General features: G+C 41.9%; 1 protein-coding gene across 2 annotated transcripts in view; it reads left to right on the forward strand.

Annotated features, from left to right (window-relative positions):
• Positions 1 to 13,506, forward strand: part of ATPSCKMT (ATP synthase c subunit lysine N-methyltransferase) — a 198,507-nt gene that overhangs the window by 178,766 nt on the left and 6,235 nt on the right. For both annotated transcript variants that reach the window (XR_005383666.1, XR_005383667.1), the window contains exon 7: positions 11,405 to 11,497. The gene's annotated coding sequence lies outside the window, so the exon portion shown is untranslated. The remainder of the gene's footprint in view (positions 1 to 11,404; positions 11,498 to 13,506) is intronic.

Here is a 13,506-nt window from a genome sequence, read left to right on the forward strand (position 1 = left end):
CACACTGGTATTTTATGTCTTACTAAGAAAGAAAAAAATTCTGCCAGTAAAACTGACACAATGCTTCTCATCACTTTAAAATTTTATTTTGTATTTTTTGAAAGAGCCTTTTAAGATTAGATTTAGGTTTTTACCATACCTTGAGCATGTTTGTACATTAAGAAGGAAAAATATAGGTGAAAAATAGCTTATGATTTTCCTAAAAAACGTCATATCTCAAGTTTGACTTTTCCCAATCACTTTTTTGACTGAACAGGTGTTTGTTTGTTTAGCCCAGTGCTGTTCTTTGTGTCACCAAAGACACTGATGGTGTGCCTTTACTTAGAATAACAAAAAAGCCATGGGACTCATTCTTACCTGGCTCTGTCATCATGTGGCTGCTGCAGGGCTCAATCTAGGTGATGTGGAGTCTGAAGATTATAAAATTTGGGGAGGGAGGCTTTTTAAAAAGAGAACACAAAATTGCAAATGAAATAAACATTAGGTTACAATCATGGTTGTTTATTTAGAATGAGAAAAACAAAACATGAAACATTACAGATTTGGGAGGTCAAATTTTGCTATCAAAATCTGTCAAATCCACAAATACTACAAAATACAAAAAAATAGCATAAATACTTCCATTAATTGACTGTCCCTATGATGCCCTCCTCCCTACATTTTTGATTGCATAGTCAGTGATCGCCATGTTGTGACAGTCATCAGATCGACCTATGCTTCCACATGAGGGGCAGTTCTGTTATCAGAAGACTTGATTCTCCGGAGCATCTCACTGCTTTGGTTTGACTTTGCATGCTATTATCACCTGAGCTGGCTAGATTGCTTCAGGATGGGGACGGGGTTCCATGGTGACACGAAAAAGCCGTCTCGTGTATGAGGATGTGTTAAGACTTCACCCACCGAGAGGTTTGTAGTGCTTGCTGTTTGAGGTACTGTGACAGGTTTGTCCTCTTAAGACAGAGGGATTCTAATTGTGGTATTTTCATACAAGGATATAGTTTGTTTCTAGCTGTAAACATTTCTTTTTTAAAAAGATTTTATTTATTTATTTATTCATGAGAGACATAGAGAGAGAGGCAGAGACACTGGCAGAGGGAGAAGCAGGCTCCATGCAGGGAGCCCGGTGTGGGACTCCATCCTGGGACTCCAGGATCACCTGAGCCAAAGGCAGAGGCTCAACCACTGAGACACCCAGGTGTTCCTAAACATTTCATCTTTTAAAAAGAGTTTATTTTTTGAATAATCTCTATGTTCAACGTGGGGCTTGAACTTACAACCCTGAAATCAAGAGTTACATGCTCTACTGACTGAGCCAGCCAAGCACCCCATATTTCATTCTTGAGTTTCTCTATAGAAGAGCAGATTTGGATTGGTGGTAACTGAGCTCTCTGCTTATAGTTGTTTTTCAAAAAGATTTATTTATCTATCTATCATCTATCTATCTATCTATCTATCTATCTATCTATCTATCTATCTATCTAATTTGAGAGAGCGAGAGAGTGCAAGTGGAAGGGGCAGAGGGAGAGGGAGAGAGAATCTGAAGCAGACTCCGCACTGAGTGCAGAGCCTGACACTGAGCTCGATCTCACAACCCTGAAATCAGGACCTGAGCCAAAATCAAGAGTCAGATGCCTACGTCCGTGCTACCCAGGTGTAGAGTTAGAGTTTTACACCTTTGGTGACTGGGAGAGATCTGCCCAGACTAGCTCCAGGCTCTGTATATTTCCAACCTTGTTTTTTTTTCTCCACTGCTCTCATGTTTGAGGTGTTGGGGATGTATTAGTCTGTTCCAGCTGACATAACAAAACACCGCGGACAGTACAGCCAAGACAGAAACGTACATTCACACAGTCCTGCAGACTGGGAGTCCAAGATCAAGGTGTTGGCAGTTTGGTTTCTCCTGTGGCCTCTCTCCTTGGGGTGCAGACTGCTGCCTTTTCTCTGTGGTCTCATGTAGGCTTTCCTCTGTGTATGAGCATCACTACTTTCTCTTTCTCTTCTTATAAAGACTCCGGTCCTACTGGATCAGGATTCCACACCCCATGACCTCATTTAACCTCAATTACCTCTGTAAAAGCCCTTTTTTCAAATATAGTCACACTGGGGTTTGAGGGTTCAACCTATGAACTTGGGGGAGTAAATAATTCAGTCCATAACAGGGACCATAGATAATGTTTGGGTTGGAGTATGACTTCTGGACCTACACTTTTGTGCCATGCTGGTGAGGTGACACCGTGGGTGGCAGGGAAATCCGGGCCACATTCCTGTGCTGTGATCACGTGGTTAGACTTGGAAGTGACTGTGAACCATGGGAACCTCATCAAACCTCATCCACCAATCAAAAAACTTGTTTCTCCTGCTCAATTGCCCTTTAACAAGATTCCCGAGATGCTTGCGGCCACCCCATCCCCACCTGATGAGAGGAGAAGCAAGGTGGAGACAAGTCAGAGTAGAAGGAGATCACAGTCCTCGCCAACACTGATTGACTATCTTACTTTTGCAAATTTTACTCCCAGCAAATGCACTGCTGTGATGCACTCCAGGGCCTCGGTAGGGTCTGTGCACGTGATGGGTCCTGCAGCATCAGTTTTGTTTCATGGTAAGTTCATCTTTGAGGACTAGTTTACTTTGATGTCAACTATGGAAAATTGCAGAACACACCTGATTCACCATTCTCCAATCTTTCCCAACAACCATTTGGCTCCAACGGGTTAAAGTATTCTACTTTGTCCGCAGGATTTTCTTCTCAATTGCTAACATTCAACCTGAATTTTTTTTTTTTTCAAATGAAACTTTGTATTTTGAGATAACTGTAGATTCACATGCAGTTATAGGGGATAATAGTGAAAGACCCTGTGCCCCTTTGACTCAGTTTTTCCCAGTGGTGTCATCTTGCAAAGCTACAGTGTGATATCAACCAGGATACAGACATGGAGACAGTCAAGACACAGAAAATTTCCATCACCATCAGAATTCCTTCACGTTGCTCCTTATGGATGCAGACACTTCCCTCTCACACTGCCATTCCTTAATCTCTGGCAGCCATTAGTCCGTCTCTAAAATTTTGTCCATCTCTAAAATTTTGTCATTTCAAGAATATTGTATAAACGGGTTATACAGTATGTAACATTTTCAAGTGAGTTTTTTTTTCATTCAGCATAATTCTCTAGGTTCATCCAATTTGTCAGATTTCTCTCCATTGTTCAGTCTCCTTATGTAGTGTCCAGGTTTTTTTGTAGTACTCAGTGGAAGGAGTCAGGAAATGTACATCTACTCCTCTCTTGGAAGCAGATGTTCACCCTGTGGGGTTTGATGCTGGTAGTTTTGATGTTTGCTCTGGTGCAGATGACAGCAATGACATAAGGACAGTTGCCTCACCAGGAGCGAAGTCAGAGACAATAGCATGGGAAAAGATATGTCTCAGAATGAAATGTTATGTAGCCTGTGATGAGTTTTCCCCTGGTAGTATAGGCCATCTAGCAGGTAACCTCCCATTTAGCCATACGTTATGGCTCACCAGAATCTGGTGTTCTCACTCCTGTTTCTACACTGAAGATAATAAAATCATAAAGACATTAAACTTGGCTACCGTTTCATGAAGTGATTGAGAGGCTCATGCACATAGTTTGTGTTGTAGGTTGGGTGTCTTGAGAGCAGCCTCTGTGAAGGTGTTGGTCATCATGCAGGGTTTTGTGGGGAGTATTCTGGCCGCTACCCTCTGTGGGATGGAGATGAAGAAAGCAGAATGGGGGAGGGGGAGGGGTCAGCTCTGAGGAAGCCCCCCCACCCCCACACACTCACCCTGTGTGTGACCTACAGAGTCATCCAGAGCTGGCCCCAGCTGGCCAGGCCTTCATGGAAAAGCCTCTGGGTGGGGGCCTGTGCAGGAGGCCATGCAGTCAGCTCGGTGGCTCTGTGTAGCTGAGATGTCCCCAAAGGGCTGACCACTGAGGCTGTCTGCCCACAGCACCCAGAGCAGCCGGGCAGCTTGTCCTTTGTCAAAGGGGGCTCTAGGCAGTACCTCGTAGCATGCATCATGGCCTGTCAATCACAAGATGTATATTAAAGATATGTTCTCAAGCTAGTTTGAGGGGTGCATAATCAAAACCCTCCTAGAACTGATTCCTTCTGTGGGAAAATAGTGTCAGTATTAAAATTAACAGTGATTCGCAAGTTCTGATTTCTTGATAGGTGTGTTTTGGCTTTTAAAATGACTTTTATTCCCTCCCTAAAAGGGATGACTCACATCTATTTGGACTTTTAGATTAATTTTCAGTTTATTCAAATAAAAAAATGTAAAAGTCTTGTTTTCCTTAAGCTTCTGAATCCCACTTATAAATCTGATTGTTCTTTTTATAAATCCATTGAATTTTAACAATCCTATCCAAGAGTGCTTTTATTCGTGTTCCAGTTGAACAGACAAAACTACCTTAAATAATCAGCCCCCTTTACAACTTGGTTAATTAAATTCCTTTAAACATTTTTACTGCATTTATAAATATATTTGATTTCTCCTATGTTGTTGATGTGATAAACTTATGGATATAGTAAATCTCAAGTTCTCCTAAGCATCCCAATATTATTTACAAACCTAGCCAAATTCTCTTTGCTTAAAATCTCAAGTCTAAAATAAACTGCACATTTTAATGGAATCACACAGCGAATTCACTTGTTTTGATAGACCAAATTATTCCAAAACACTCTACATGCTAGACATACATAGGTTTTTTTCCCTAATGTAACACATGAGCATTGATATTCTAACCTGCTGAGAACTGGTTTTTGCCGGCAGGTGATTGTGGCTTGACCAGGTCACAGGGAAGAGGGTCTGAAGCCAAACCCTCCTCATGGGCATTTATCAAAACAGACTCCTATTATCAAGTCTGTGAGCTCTGTGAAGCCACAGTTCCTGTATCATGGGTGATCTGATCAGAGAAGGTTCACTGAGAAAGATACGTTACCTGAAGGCCAGACTTCTCCAAATGCAATGGCTGGACATGGGAGTCTTACAGCATCAAATGTCAATGATGTCATTTACGGAGTTCTTTGTCTATCTGGTTCATGAAGTGTGGGAGTTGTCACTGACATTTTACTCAATTATATACCTTGAATACCCCTAATTTTACCAACAAAAGCTCCCTTCTGACCCTCTCTATATGAATTACAGAATCTTCACATGTGGATGGAGATTTGGGAGGCTGAAGCTCTTGCTGCAGCTGTCCTGGTTTGCTTGTGAGAACACGCACCGTGGGTTGGGGTTCGCCAGGAGGCCACTGAGTATGCTCAGGCTGTAACTTAAACCAACATATCATAGCATTGCATTGTGTATGTGAGGGTGTTTAAGATGGATTATACACATCTTAAGATCTTCCAAGGGTTAAATGATACCCAGTGAAAAAGTAGTTTTACCATTTGCTGTGGGCTGAATTGTGTTGCATTCCCTATGACCCAAATTCATATGTTGAAGCCCTCACCACCAAGGGAATCATATTAGGAGCGGGGGGGCCTTTGGGAGATAATTAAGTTTAGATGAGGTCATGAAGGTAGATTCCTCATGATATGATTAGTTTCCTCTCTCTTTCTCTCCCTCCTACCCCCTTTCTCTTTCCCTTCCCACCATGTGTGGACACAGTGAGAAGGCAGTGTGCTCTGCAAGCCAGAAGGAGTGCTTCCATCAGAATCTGACCTTGGTGGAGTCCTGATCTTGGCCTTCCAGCCTCCATAACTGTGAGAAATACATTTCTGCTGATTAAGCCCCCAAATCTGCGATATTTTGTTATGGTGGCCTGAGCTGAGTAATAGACTGTTCTGAGTATATTGAGGTTCTCATCATAAGCAGAAAGATTGCTTCTCTTTAAGAGAATTTTGTGTGGGACCCACACCCTGGATGCCCAGACATTTCTGTGCTTCAGATGGGCATGTGGAGCCTTTCTATAGTCTGTAGGTGGACTATAGGGTCTCCTAGTCACACCCTTCAACTGGGATGGTCTTACAGCCCATGTCCTAAGGGTTCAAATGAATTCTCACCAATTATTGAATTAACTGTGAGTTAAGCAAAGCCTTCAGCCTCCCTGAGATTGCACTAACTTCCCTCCCTATTTGACTAGACTTTATTTCCTTAGCTCTAAGTCATTGTCATGGTTTCTACTGTCTTTAGGATGAGCACATGAGTTTTTCCTTTCACTTGAGTCTGAAATGAGCTCTGCCTCACTGCCTAGAGAGCAAACCTCTTTTAGGAATTCTCTTTTGTTTTTGCTCTTTTCTTCTTTAATACTGATTAGGAAATATTGATCCATGTAGAAGGATGTATATAGTGTACATCTATGTTACAAAGCATAGGAGGATGGAGCCACTGGGCCTCAGGAGGATGGGATATGGTGCAGTTCTAGGGATCTTAGAAACAAGAGCTTCTGGACCACCTTTCCAGGGGGTGGCTTTCAATCTGATGATTCAGTGCTAACTCCTTTCTCTCCTGCATGTATACCTCAAGGTTGAATTCCCAGGAGGAAGTCCGTGTGGCTTAGCTTGGTCACACACTTTCCTCTGTGTTTAGGATAGGACAGGTCCCATATACGGGGGCCCCAAAGGGAGAGTTACAGTTTCCTCAAAGAAGGAAGGGAGGTAGGCAAAACAAAAACCCATCCCTCATGCTCTCCAAGCTAGGACTTGCTGGTGGCTCCCTGCCTTTATTCCCAGTTGTTCCCAAGTGGGTTTCCCTGCTTTTTACAGTAGTGGGGGCCCAGAGTAGCCTATTCTGTGGCTGGCCTCACTTCCCTATATTGCTTGGAAAGTCCTTGAATCTCATTTGAATGTCATTTTCAACCTTTCCAATTTTCCAGCATTGATACAGATTTTCTTTGGTCAGCTGGTGCTAATTTTGAGGAGGAATTAAATTTAGTATTTGAGCCATATTTTGAATTGTAGGAGATATTTCTGGGGCAGGTTGTCAGGGTTTGTGGGTGAGATGGGAGGCATGGAACAAGAAAGAAGGCGAAAGAAGTTGGATGTACCAACTTTCACTGAATAAAGGAATACAGGAGCAGGGATGAATTTGGGGGCAAGAGTCAATAAGTAGAGTTTTCAACCTTATGAGTTTGGGGACGTCCAGTAGGTCATTGCAAATGTGGGTTGGTTTGCTCGACTTCCTTTCTACTTGGGCTACAGTTTTCTTTTCATTTCCTCACTCCTGAAAGTCTGGCCTTTACCATCTACTTCATCTTTGTCCATAGTACTTTGTATCTACCTTGCTACAAGTGATTATAACTATTATTGTCAGTACTTACGCATCAGACATATTGAGCATTGATATATGTGTTTTATTTCAATTTCAGACTACCTGGTAGAGGTTGACTAGAGAGGCAGATAGTTTCAGGCTAAGAGCCTGATTTGAATCTTGGCTCCATCATTTACTAATTGTGTCACCTAGTTAGTCCCTTCACCACTCTGGGCTTCAGTTTCCCCATCTGTAAAGTGAGGATATTTCCAGAACTTACCTAATTGATTCATTATGACTGCTAAAGGAATTAATATATGTAAAGCACTTAAAACAGTGCCTGGTATGGAATAAGCACAATGTAAATTCTAGTTGTTATCTGTCCATGTACAGTGTACAGAAGAGAACTTTCCTGGGAGTCAGGGCAATTTACTTGCTGTGGGATTTTGAGGCAGGTCGTTTTGCAACTGGGATTCCATTGTCTTGACTGTGGAATTAAGAGGCAGATGAAATGTTCTCTAAGGACCTCTTAACGATTGATCAGAATGAATGAAGGGGCAAAGGCATGGTTTTGTGTGCTATGTCCACGCCATGTCCCCTAAGAGTAAGATGCTGGGAAAGAATCCATAAAGGATGACTCTTGGGATGGGCCTTGCTGGGCAGAGCTTCTGCCCAGAATGTGTCTTGCTTGTGGAGGTCAAACAGTACTAACCCCATATATGCAAGCAGGGGGCTCGTAGGTTTTAGGGAGAGCCCTATGGTGGGGTTTTGAGAGCAATGGAGCCAAGCACAGGGTCTTCAAGGATGCAGTAGCAGCAGTGACAATTCAAGGCAAGAATTCTCACCCTCCTTTATGCCCTGGACCATCTAATGAGGCCCAGGGACCCTTTCTCCAAATAATGTTTTTAACTACAAAAAATAAAATACACAGTAAAAGCAACCAATTTTGTTAAAATATAATTAGCAAATATATGTATCAAATTGGTGATTTAGTGATATATATAGGCTTCTTTGTTACCTTGTAAATGCAAGCTCTAGCTCTCATGGCAGGTCTAACAGCTGCCTGAACTTTAAAATAGTGATGACAGTAAATATTTTGAGATATCTGTGCAACCTTAATGTGAATGAAAATATCTGTGATTTCTCATGGTGATAAAGTCTCTGGGATGACTGTGGTTTGTTGCCTGCTTTCACATTTGAAGGAAATGCTAAATTCTAGTTAGAACTTAGTGCAAATAAAGATGTACCTTTCTCCCCATCCAAGTTTGTGGATCCTCTGAATTCATGCCACTCAGATAATGTCTATGATTCTGTGACCCAAAGGTTGATGCAGGATGATACATAGGTTGTGAGGCATGCTAGAGGCTGAGGAAGAACAATTTCTAAGCAAGAACCCGCAATATTCCCATTTGTCAGGGGAAAATCTTCCAGAGAGTGTGGAGGTTAGAAAATCTTTCTTGAAAGAGCAACATGTTCATCGTAGAAGCAACCTTTGGGGCATAAGGGATTGGGAAGCAGAATGACTGCGTTCCTGTGCTCCAAAACTAGGTGAGGCTGGGCGTGGTTAGTTTTTGGCCTAGGTTTCTTGCAGAGATTCCTGCATACAAACAGGGTGTGATTTCCTGCCAAAGTGCAGTAGGGTTAAATATATAAAAATGCCAGCTTATCACCCACAATGCAACGGGGCAGTGGGATGATTTAATGCAGCTCTCAGTGGCACCGTTAAGATTTATGTGGATAATCATCTCCATGGAGAGGATGATAAGTTATCACATTTATTATTTGCATATAGAAAGGTCCTTCTTGAATTCTCTGCGTTCTCACCATTCAAGCCTATGCTTGAGAAGAAGGTAAATGGTTTTTAGATTTGATTAGAGAGTACTAGAAAGGTAAATTTACAGGGTGTAACACATCAATAGTAGACTACATATTGAGACTAAAAGAAAAAATGGAGGACATTTGTTTTCTGGTATAGGCAAGTCTGGTATAGGCACAGTGATCTCTGAAGTTTTAATGTGAGCTGCGAGCTTGTTCTAGAATGTCTGCATAGGGCCAGTCATTTCTGGATAATTTTATGGCTATCACAGTACAGGATCAGTGGAAACCAGCTGGTGGGACCCAGACTCTTGAGGGACTGTGGAATTAATGCAAAGACCTGTGAGCCTCTCTCCACATGTATTCTGCATATTTCCAATCATGTGGGAGTTCTTGCTAAAATTTCTTGGTATTCAAAAAAGATCTTTGAAAAAGTTAGGAACCATTGCTCTAGAAGATAGGCAATTACTTACATGGAAATGCAATTTCAAATTTATTCTCAGCAAATTTCAAGAGACATCAGCACGTTCAGTTACGTATATAACCCATTTCAGAGGGATGGCTTTTATGAAGCAGCATACTCAGTGTCATATGCAAAACTTTATTTCCTTATCTTTTTCATTTCTTTACTAAAAAGTTCTTAGTATAAAAACACTAGAATCTCAGTTTTTAAGTTCTATTTCAATATTATTTTAAAACTTACGTTCATAGATAACCTTGAGTTTGTAACTAGAAGCTGGCCATACAAGTTTCAGGTTGCAGTAGTTTCTAAGGAAACCACCACATTTAAACTTGAGCTCAAATTAAATAAAATGGGATTTAATGGAGGCTCTTTCCTCATCTTTGAAAAATACAAGATGATGGAGAAATTTATCAAAGAAAAGTAGTCTGTATCATGTTTTTGTGAAGTGATTCATTTAAGTGGTAATACACTTTTTTAAAATTTGAACTATTGGAATTTAGGGGTCTGATAGAATTCTGGAACTTTCCTAAAGGACAAATGAGAGATATACTTTTAATTAGTTGATTCTTTTTTTCGTGCTGTGGGAGTGACTTACTTATAACTGTAGGGGAGAAAACTATCAAGTGGCCAGTTGCCAGAAGGGCCAGTTACCAGAAGGACTTTGAAGACTGGGAGGGAGCAGTCTCCAAGTCAATTTCTTCTGAAACCTGGCAGCTGCCCTGGGAGGACTCAAGAATTCAGAATGTTCCAAAGGAATTTTCTCTTCAAGGCTGGAGACCAATTTCATCTCCAGCATTAGCGGCCAGTTTGATAAACAGTTTGAGATCAACTAAGAATAAAGGATAAAGTTAATGGTTAATCTTCCTGACAGAGTTGCCTAGAAAATGGAAGCTGAGCTATCTCAAATCTGGGAACCATACCACTGAAACATGCTTGTATGCCTACGTCTTCTGGCTCTAAGCACTTCTGCCCTTCTATTGAGAAGGCAAGAGTGTTGAAAGATTCTACGAAAGAGGACTGTGACTTGGTGATAGTCATTTGGAGGAGGCTATGGAGTATGGGCTTTAGGACAATCTGTTACAGCTCAGGTCTGCTGGAGAGAGGTCTCGACAGTGCAGGAGCGTTCAGTAGGCAAGCTTCTATAGGATAAGAAATGGACTTTCATTATATGGTCTCATTCATTTGGGGAATATAAATAATAGTGAAAGGGAATAGAGGGGGGGGAGAAGAAATGGGTAGGACATATCAGAAAGGGAGACAGAACATGGAAGACTCCTAACTCTGGGAAACGAACTAGGGGTGGTAGAAGGGGAGGAGGGCGGGGGGTGGGGGTGAATGGGTGACGGGCACTGAGGGGGGCACTTGACGGGATGAGCACTGGGTGTTATTCTGTATGTTGGCAAATTGAACACCAATAAAAAATAAATTTATTATTAAAAAAATGGATTTTAAGCGTTGGGTTTCTTGAAGAATCATTCAGCAGGCTAGCCACTGTGCCAGCCTCTGTAACTTCTAAACAGAAAAAGTAGATTTAGCAGACTCCTGCCCGGTGGCTGTGTGGCTGAGGTCGGCTATGGAGGCTGGCTCAAGGGGATCTATTGACTCAGGTTTGTTCTAATGATGTGAAAAGGTCAGCAGATTGGGAGAATGTCATGACAACAGCTTATGAAGCTGGCATAATACTTTTAAGAACTAGTCAGGAAAAAAGTTTCAGCTTTTCTCACTGAGCCTCTTCCATCTTTCAGGACTAGCCTCCACTGCCTGTTCTCTGGACAACCTTGTGTCCTCAAAAGCTGTCTGGAGCAAGCCCCACTTCCCAGGATCACATGAGTAGACTTGACTTTCTTGAGATTGAAGGTGTCCAGATGAAGGAACCATCAGGCCATCTGTTCATTGCCTGTCTATTCTTGCAGGTACCAGAGCAGCAGGACTCATTAGACGCGCTTTTAGTAGCAGCATTTCCAGGGAGGAACAAACAGGTTAATTAAAAGCAAATCTTATAAAAGGTAATTGTTTCTTTGATTGTAATCACTAATTTTGTGGGGAGAGTTAAAGGAGGGGAGAGGCCTTAATTTAGGTAGCAGCTTGACTTTAAGCCACTTGATTCTGCTCCTCAAAACAATGAATTTGGAAGTACAAATGAGATTAAGTTCCCCAAAGGGGGAGTTCATCCTCAAAAACAACAGACTATGAATGTCTCTCAGTGAGTCACAATGTGCGAGGCTGGAGCAAATGTTCTAGGGAAACTTATACTTAATTCTACTCACCAATTCTACTAATCACATCATCCGCATTTTTTCAGTGGGCTGCAGGCTCTCTGGGGGAAAAAGTGGATCAGTCTTGATGTTTGCTTTTTTATAGTATTCACAAATCCTTGACACTCAAATATTTGTTGAGGGGAGAAGTAAAGAAGGAAGGAGGCAAGCTAGTGTGGGTCAGTTAAGGCCAAGGATATAAGCACTTGCTAGTTCTATGCAAAATTGAGACATAAGTGGTGTTTAGTTTCCATCTCCTTTATGAAGCTGTCTATACTGCTTCAGGGAAAGGAGTGAATAGTCCTCTCTGGTCCCATTGAATGTGTCATTACAGGCCCACTCTCCCATCTTACTTTCTCAGCTCACTTTCCTACTCTTACTCATGAATTCAGACATAGCAAATGTGGATAAACAGAGAGTGACATGAAGTAATAATCTAGCTCACCAAACAATGTTCTCAATCTCTAGGTAATGTCTGCTCTAGGAAGGTCATTCTTCCCACTGCCCAAGTTCTCCTCATGATTCAGGGGCATCCTCCTAACCTTCTAAGACATCTGGACTCCTTGATGTCTAGATATAAAAAGCAAAGCATGGGGGCACCTGGAAGGCTCAGTCAGTTAAGCATCTGCCCTCCACTCCGGTCATGATCCCAGGGCCCTGGAATAGAGCCCTGCGTTGGGGGTGCGGGGCTCTGCTCAACAGGGAGTCTGCTTTTCCCCTCCCTCTGCTTGGCATGCCACCTACTTATTCTCTCTCTTTCCTTCTCTGTCAAATAATAAATAAAAATGTTTAAAAAAAAAACCCAAAGCATGGCAGAGATGAAGTGTCACCTCTTCTACCATCTCAGGACTCATTTATTGGGAGGCTTCCATTTTTTCCCCTAAGAGGATTCAAACATTCTCTTAAGCAACCCACACTGAAAAATATCATTCTGGAAGGGGAATTTGTCTACCAACAAAGGATAAGATAGCAGAAGAATTTCATTTATACAAGAGAAACACACGTGATGTGCATTCCCTACGATGATTTTTCCCCAAAGGAGGCAAAAATTGATTCTCAGGATGGGGAATGAAAAAACTTTTAGGTATTACCTTTAAAGGGTCATAGTGTGTAACGAGATACACAGATGCTAAAATGTCTTGGAGAAGGGTGATTAGGAAAAACCTAAAAAGGCTCCTTGTAGGGGAAGGGTGATGAAAAACAGAAGCGCTATTGACATTAAGGGAGGTCATTTTAGTTAACCACGTTTCAAGACCCAGTTCACATTCAGATTTCTCTAGGAAGCTTTCAATTCTTCTGCAGTCTGTGGTGATCTCTTCTGAATTTTACTGAAGTCCCCTGAAGGAGATCAGAGGAGTGCATTCAAATGAGGGCCCATGGTGTAGACCATGGGTCCACCAGGATGCCCATGGCCTATTGCACTGTTGTGCTCCCCAGGTGCTCTAGGACAAGTGCAGAGGTAGGAGTTAGTGGGGCCTCCAGAGAATATCAACCCAACCAGTAGGAGCGAGATCATTAAGTGAGAGCTGGAAGTTGTGATTAGGGGGCAGACAGAAGCTTGTGAGAAGCAAGGATGGCCTTCACCATGAAGCAGCTTTGGGTGTTTTCATTTCTTTCATGTTGTTCTGTTGGTTGACTTCAATAAAGAGCATTGGATCATTCATTCATTTGATTAGGAGTAAAAAACAGAAAACAAAGTCTGATGCCTAATATCATCTTTACGAAATTATATTCTTCTAGGATGACTTGCCTGATGGGCT

The sequence above is a fragment of the Canis lupus genome, chromosome 34 (genome assembly GCF_011100685.1).
Source record: "Canis lupus familiaris isolate Mischka breed German Shepherd chromosome 34, alternate assembly UU_Cfam_GSD_1.0, whole genome shotgun sequence".
In the NCBI taxonomy this organism is placed as follows: domain Eukaryota; kingdom Metazoa; phylum Chordata; class Mammalia; order Carnivora; family Canidae; genus Canis; species Canis lupus.